We start from the raw sequence: 8,328 nt of genomic DNA, 5'->3' as shown, positions 1-8,328 counted from the left end.
CCTTTTCTTGAAGGCAAAGTATTACCTTGAAACTCTCTTGTTGACCTACATCCCTTTGCTCAAGCCTGCCTTTGCCACACCTTCTGCATAATCCAGAAGGGAGGAGCATTCTGTTTGGATTGTGTTTATAAAAGGAACTGTTCTAGACCTGCCCTGTTTACAGTCCCTTTCCAGGAGATTGTCTGCCACAGTTAAATCACTTGACATTTCAATTTTTTCTTTAAACCTCTTGAAATCACCCCTCCTATTCATGTATCATCATCATGGTCATGAGTTTCAATATTATCTGGAGTATCTCAGATCCAACACTCCAAAGGTGCTTATCCTGCTTTTAAAGGCATAATTATCCCTTTGCATTGATAATTAGCATTTTAAAAGACATAGTTTCAATTATTTTTCTAGCTTCTGTGTCTATTCTATTGACTGCTGCTGACAGTTTTTGTATGAAACCTATGAATGCTTCCTTTGGGCCCTGTATAACTTTTGTAAATGATTCAATTTCCTTTCCTGCCTCTCTAATTTTGTTCTAAGCATTCAAAGCTGCTGCATAGCATCAACCCAAAAGATGATCATCATATAGACATTGCCTTTCTGAATTGCACAATTTCCTTCTCCAAAATTTTGATTTTGGGAGATATTTATACCTCTAGCTTTAGCCCATTGTTCAATAGTTTTAGTCTCTTCTCTGAATCAGGAAGCCAATTGTAATTGTGTACCAGGCTCTGGGACAGCTTTAACCAATACAAACAGAGCACGTGTTTATCATCTGCTTCACAAATGGTGAATGCATCATGCCATATGAGACTACAGCTTCCTTGAGTTTCCCTAAAGCTAACATTATCACATGTTTCCAAGTAGCTTTCATAGAAGCTCCTTCATTTGGCACTTCCTGTAAAGTTACTGGATATATTAAAGGTGGTTCTCTTAAGACTTTAGAGTGTTCATTTTTAACCTTCAAATGCAATGCTGAATTTAGTTCTCCATGTAATTCCTCAGTCTGGGTTTAAATATGTCTATAATCTGTTTTAATAAGATTTTCTAACGCCTGAACCTTAGTAGTTACATCAACCAATTCTTTTAAAAGAGATAAACCAAGAATTATCAAAATGACAACAAAGATTATTTAAATGAAAATTAATAGTATGTCCATCTTGGTTAAGTTGATTATCCATTTACTTGTTCCATTTCAAACAATCTATTATGTAATCATGCAGAGACCAAAATTCCCTCCATTTTAATTGTATTTTCCATTTTTTAGTATGGGAAAAAATTCTCTCATTTTTCCCTTTCTTTCAGAATTTCCAATTGACTTCCCAAATCCAACAATGTCAGTGAACTGTGAGCTGTAGCGGATCTGAATCAGAGAATTAGCTTGTGGCCATGAGTTGAGAGTGTCAGTCTGAGGAGAGGGTCTCTAGGAAAAGTCTGAAAGCCTCCAGGGTTTGGGTGGTAGCTGGAGACTGTTTAGGAAAGCTAAAACTGAAACATCCCACACTTGCTCAAAGATTTGAGGAAAAAAAAAAAGAAAACCTAGCTGATCAGGCAGGGATTCAGGCAGGAGGGACTTGGGCAGGATTACCGTCTGCAGCTCAGCCCTGGTGGCCTCAAAGTGGCTTTTTCATGAATGTGCACTTCAACATTGGGTGCCAATTGTAACATGGTAAATAAAAGACAGATATTGGGGTTCAAGCTTCAAGCTGAAGATCAGAAATCAAAGCAGCCAGCCACTAGCTTTTACCTCTACCTGAGCTCAGACCAAAGTGTCCATCCTGAAACTGCTCCCAACTTCACTAATCCTCAGATTCACTCAGACTGCTATTTCTCTGCAGCATGGCTAGAGACTGAGTGCCAGTTCTGAGACCCTGTTCCTGTCTTAAATACCTCTCATGAGTCCTGGGATTAAAGGCATGAGCTCTGTTACTCTTTTAGACTGATTCAATCTCGTGTAGCCCTGGGTGGCCTTGAACTAACAGAGATCCATCTACCTCCTAATCCTGGGTCATGGGATCAAAGGTATGTCCCACTACTGCATAGTTACTATAGCTAACTAGTGTGATTGGCTTTGCAAACTGATCTCAAGTGGCTTTATTAGATCATAAGCAATATATCACCACAGTAGTGATAAGATAGATGTAATACACACACGTGTATCTTTAAGTATGCACATTTAATTTCACTGTAACAAATGTTCTCTTTAATGTTTCTGTGACTACATTGTATAGATAAGACATCCATATACCAGAGAGAAGTTGAAGACTCACTTGAGGACTCTGAGGTTTGTCCGATGCTGTTTTTGTTTTTGAAAAAAAAAAAACACACAAAACTTTGAGTGATGTATCTGTAGTAACACATGTTAGGAATTAAACTTATTTTCTCATTTGTTATCAAGTCTTTCTCACCCTACTTCCATACAGAAGTTGATCTCTTCTATCCTCAACTTCTCAGGGGTTGTGTCTATATTTTGCCAGACAAAATACTTTTTTATTTTAGTGACTGATACATTGAGAGAGTAATAGAGAGACTGAAGAAACATAATTTCTGAAGGTTTTGTTTTCTTTGTTTTTCATGACAGGGAGTAGCAACAGAACAACCCTTAAGAAAAGGTAAACGAGGGGTCCTTCTTGTCATCGAACAAATAATAAGAATTTCAGTCATAATAACAGAGTTAACAAAAATGATAAATTTGCAAATATATGTGAAATTTTTTTATGCTCAAGAATCAATATTGTAAGAAAATAAGTACAGACATTCCAACCCCTCTGCCCATTCAGATCTCATGTATTCTTTCTCAGGGTCCTGTGAGTGCACCTGACTCTCTGTTACCTTTCCAAGTCCCCAGATCTAACCAGATTCCCACATCTAATGCTGCAAACTAGTCTGGCTAATCCTGCTTCTACTGCTGCTACCCTCCAGGCTCTATCTAAGACCCATTCTATCCATTCCCAACCTCTGGCTCCTCAAGTGATAACCACAACCAACCTTTCTTCTCAGCTAGGTCCTGCACTTGTAGCAGGATGAGTCTGCCTCATCTTCCCCTCCTCATCCTCAACCTCCATATCTAAGGCCAAACTCAAATGAACCAGGATGCACATATTACACAACAGTCCAGCACCATTTTGCCATCTTACTTAATTCCCCTTAAGTCATATTGAACTTACAGCCTCAATTGGCCTGTACTTACCTGCTGTGTCTATATTATTAACGAAACTCACAAAAAAGTGTACATGCCCAGAACTCACATCAAAAGTACAAACAATATAAAACATCAAGACAGTATCCCCCTCACTCTAAATCCACCAGTCTTTAGAAGTGCTCACAACTGAGAATGACATAAATGAACCCAGGACAGAATTTAAAATAATAATAATAAACCTTATCAAATAATTCAAGGAGTTTAAAGAAGACACAAAGAAACAGCTCAATGAACTTAAAGAGAATCAATACCTGAGTGATGCCCAGGGTTTCAAAATAGAATTCAATAAATAGAAAGACTAAAGAAAACTCAAGGTAAACTGAAGATGAAATTGAAAATTCTGACAGTCCAACTAGAAAACTCAAGGGGAAGCCTTACAAGTCAAATGAATCAAGCAGAAGTTAGGCTCAAAAATAATTATATGATCTAGACAAAATAAGGGACATGAAAATTTAAAAACAAAAACAAACAATAACATCCACTCCACCAAAAACACCAGAAAGGAACGTTCAGCAAATGAGGAAATGTGTTTCACCATAAAAAGAACAAACTCTTGAACTGTAGGAGTAGATGAAGGAGAAAAATCCCAGGTCAGTGTCATAGACCAGTTCTTCAACATGATCATGGAAGAAAACTTCCACAAACTAAGGAAACACCCATACATAAGCAAGAAGCATACAAAACACAAGATAAGACCAGAAAAGAAACTCTCCAGGACACATCATATTTAAAACTCCAAGTATACAAAACAAAGAAAGCACTGAAAGACAAAAAAAAAAAAATTCAAGTCACATATAAAAAAGAAGTCCACCAGAATAATAGCAGTGATTTGTCAGTGAAAACTGTAAGAGTCATAAAACCTGGAAAAATACATTCCTAATCATGATTGCCATCTTAGACTAATGTATCCAGCAAAACTATGTCATTCTTGAAGAAATAGAAAAACCTTTCATGATATGAATAGACCACAATCCTGAGACAAAAAAGCAAAAGAAAATCTTAAGTTCTAAAAACTTGAAACAACCACTATGTATATCCTACCTGATCACAATGCAATGCAACTTAAAATTAACAGCAAACAAATCTCCAGTATGTACATAAACTCATTGAGATAAAGCAACTCATTACTGAATGATAACTGGGTCAAAGAAGAAATCAAGGGAAAAAATTCTTGGAGCTCAATGTAAATGAAAACAAAACACAAGAAAAACTCTGGAACACATTAAAAGAAGCCTCATGAAGAGACTTTATGGCTCAGAAAAAAAGCTTATAAATGACTTAGTGATGCAATTCAAGAATTTAGAAAAACAAGAACAAACCAAATTCTTACTCAGTTTTCTTAAACAGAAATTAATAAAATAGAAACAATGAAAACAAAAGAAAGAACCAATGAATCTGAGTATTGGTTCTTTGAGAAGATAAGATCAACAGACCCTTGGCCCAATTATCCAAAAAGAAAAAGTGTTAGGTCCAAAGTAGGTTCCCCCATATAGCAGTGCTGGTGACAATGTCCTAAAGAGGACTGACCAGTAAACAGAAGGATTACTATTGGATAAGCAGCAGCTTAAATTCAGCATTTCTCAGGAATCAGCAGGTTTCTGTTTATCAGGAACCTCCCTTAATCTGACTCTGAAGTCAACTACCTCTGGTGTCCTACTTAGTTTTGTTTCAACTTGACACAATCCAGGGTTGTATGAAAGGAAGGGACCTTAACTGAAAAAATGCTTTTATAAGACCCAGTTGTAGGGCATTTTCTTGGTAATTGATGTGGGAGGTCCCAGCCCATTGTGGGTACTGCCACGACTGGGCTGGTGGTCCTGAGTTCTATAAGAAAGCAGGCAGAGTAAAGACATGGAAGCAAGCCAGTAAGGAGCATCTATCCATGCCTTCTGCATCAGTTCTTGTCTCCAGGTACCTACCTTGTTTGAGTTCCTGTACTAACTTCCTTCAATGATGAACATTGCTGTGGAAGTGTAAGCCAAATAAACTCTTTATTCCCTAAGATTCTTTGGTCATGGTATTTTATCACAGCAGTAGTAACCCAAACTAAGACAGCCGACAAGGATATATAGTTTCTTGGTCAATCCAAACAGCCTGTATCTTTGCAAAGACCCCCCACTTACCACTGACTGACCTATAAAATCCGCTTGTTTTATCACCATTTTGCTTTTCTCTGTTCCCCCAGAGATAGCCTTGGCAGTTTTATCCCTAGTAAATCTTTCTTTCTACCTAGAGTGGTCTAGTTCAGTGGTTTCATTGTATCCTTGCTTATAGTAAAAAGCAATTAACAGAATCAGCAATGAACAGGAAACATTTACAATAGATTCTAAAGTGATTCAGAATGGCTATAAGGAAATACTTTAAAAAACTGTACTCTATTGAGTAGGACAATGTAAAAGAAATAGATTTCTAGATTCAGCCAATCCATCAAAATTAAACCAAGAAATCAACAACCCAAACAGACCCACACAAATGAAGAGATTCAAACAATATTAAAAAGCCTTACAGCTTAGAAAAAAATTCAAATGGATTCACAGTAGAATTATACCACACTTTCAAAGATTTACAATCTTTCTTAAGCTATGCAACAACAACAACAGGAAATAGGAGGGATATTTCCTCATCCCTTCTATGAAGCCAGTACCCGTATAATATCTAAAGCTCATAACATACAACAACAAAAGAAAGCAAGACAAATATCTCTGATAAACATAGTTCCAAAAATTGAAATTTTCAATAAAATACCTGCAAATAGACATTCAAAATTTTAGAACATGTTGGTTTTATTCAAAAGGGACATGGATGTTTCAACATATACAAGCCATTAAGTGTCAAAAATCACATAAATGGACTTAGTGACAAAAATCATTTGATTATTATGGATGTAGAAAAAGCCTTTGACAAAATCCATTATGTCTTCATGATAAAGTTCTAGAAAGGGTAAGGCTAGAGGGAACATATCTAAGTATAATAAAAGCTACATATGAGAAACACACAGCAAACATCACCCCAAATAAAGAGATATTTGGGTCAGACCCACTGAAGTCAGATAGGAGTGGGGGGCTCATTCAAACCACCACCTTCTATAGAAGACAAAGTGCAAGTGTGTATATACCAAATAGGGATTGTTTCTTTTAAATAATTTTTCTTGCCCACTTTATACCATAACAATGCCTTCCTGCAAATGTGTGTATTTTCTGAATTTTTTTGCTGTTTTATTTTGTCAAGGTATACAAAACATGGAGACAAGATATATTTACATACAGTATATATGTATATACTACATATACATACATATTTATACATATATATATATATATATATATATATATTCTTTAACTTCATTGTAACTCGTGTTCTCATTAATATTTCTGGAATTACATTGTATAGATGAAGAGCCCAAATCACAGAAAGATGAAGATTCAAATGAAGTCACTGAGGTTTGTCCAATGTTTTCATTTTTGACAAGAAAATGCTGTAGCTGCTCTAAACTTGTTTCAGTCATAGAACTAATTAAATATTTATCATTTGTTATCAAATTTTGCTGGTTCTGCTTGAATATAAAAGTTGAATGATTTATTTTTTAGAATTTGTAGGAATTTTTAATTAAAGTACAATTATTTTACTTTCTCCAGCATTCCTACAGCAGGAGTGTGCATCTCTCTCTCTCTCTCTCTCTCTCTCTCTCTCTCTCTCTCTCTCTCACACACACACACACACACACACACACACACACACACACACACACCTGCTGATCTTTTTTTTGTTTGGAAGTATATAGTTTCAGGCCTGACTACTTTATATTGGCTAACTAATAAGATGGCCCATTCCTGAGAGACTTTTCCCATTAGTTGCCAGCAGTTCTTTGTATAAGGGTGGACACTATGGGATATTCCTCTTCTAGGTAAGAAAGTCTATTAGTAGAACCAATGTCTTAATTTAGTCTATGCAGCTGTTTCTAAAATACTGTTTTATAGAAGAGTTCCTGATATTTTGTCTCTTATAGTATTACTGGCCCTGTTCCTCAATGTCCTTGAGTGATAAATTCAGGAGCTACAACATAGATTATCCATTTTGTGTGGGTTCCCCACAACTGGTCATCTCTTCATTGTGCCCCATTGTGGTTTTGTTGATGGTTTCCATTTGTTGTGAAGAAAGGCTTCTCTGACTTTATCTGTGGGTTTTTAGAATAGGATTTAGAATGTAGCTAGGAATTATGCTGGTTTAGTCAAGTGGTGGATCCTTTTCTTAGATTCATGACCTGATTGTTGGGTAGGTTTCTATTATCAGGCATGATTGCCCACCTGTTGGGTGAGCTTTAAGACCCATTAGGTAGCTATTCATTATCACCAAAATGTAAGCTCCACTTATTACAGTCTAGCCTTCATAGTTCCAGAAAATACTATGGAAGATGGCAAGGGAGGGAAGCAATTACTAGTCCTATCCAGTTGCAACATCTATGAGCCACAACTATGTCCACAATGATTAAAACTTAATCTATGTTAGTTTCTCATAGGATTTTTTGTGGAGTATTTGTTTAACTAGCCAAAGGTGTTCTACATTTTTTATGCTGCATTTGATTAACTACATAAAGATGTGTTGCATTTGTGATAATTAAATAAAATTAACCTGGACTCAGAGGGTGAGTGTTAGTAACTAGTTGACAGGAAGTAGCAGGGAAGAGTACAGCATGAGTGGTGTGGAAGGAAAGAAGTTTCAAGGGGTGCCTACAAGTGTTACAGCTATGAAGGGAACGGTATCCTGGCAGTCAGAAACCAAGGATTATCTATAGCTCCCAAGGGAAAGGTATCCTAACAGAAGTGTTACAGCTCTGTCCCAGTGAGGGACAGTTTCCCCAGCAAGTGTTACAGACCTTGCTCTAGGGAAGGTTTCCCTAATGCAAGTATAACAACTCTGCTCCAGCAGGGGGTGATTTCCCCAGTGAGGTTGTTGCATCTCTGCTCCACTCTGCTTCAGAGAAATGTTACAACTCTGCTCAGTTTCCCAAAATGTAACAAATCAGCTCCAGCAGGGGAAAACTCCCCCAGCCAAAGTGTTACAGTTCTGCTTTGCAGAAGGTGTTGCTAAGACAGGAACTGGACTAATGGATGCAGACCAACAAGGGACAAACAAGG

This window comes from Cricetulus griseus, chromosome 6 (genome assembly GCF_003668045.3).
Source record: "Cricetulus griseus strain 17A/GY chromosome 6, alternate assembly CriGri-PICRH-1.0, whole genome shotgun sequence".
Taxonomy (NCBI): Eukaryota; Metazoa; Chordata; class Mammalia; order Rodentia; family Cricetidae; genus Cricetulus; species Cricetulus griseus.
Note: the sequence above shows the minus strand (reverse complement) of the source record.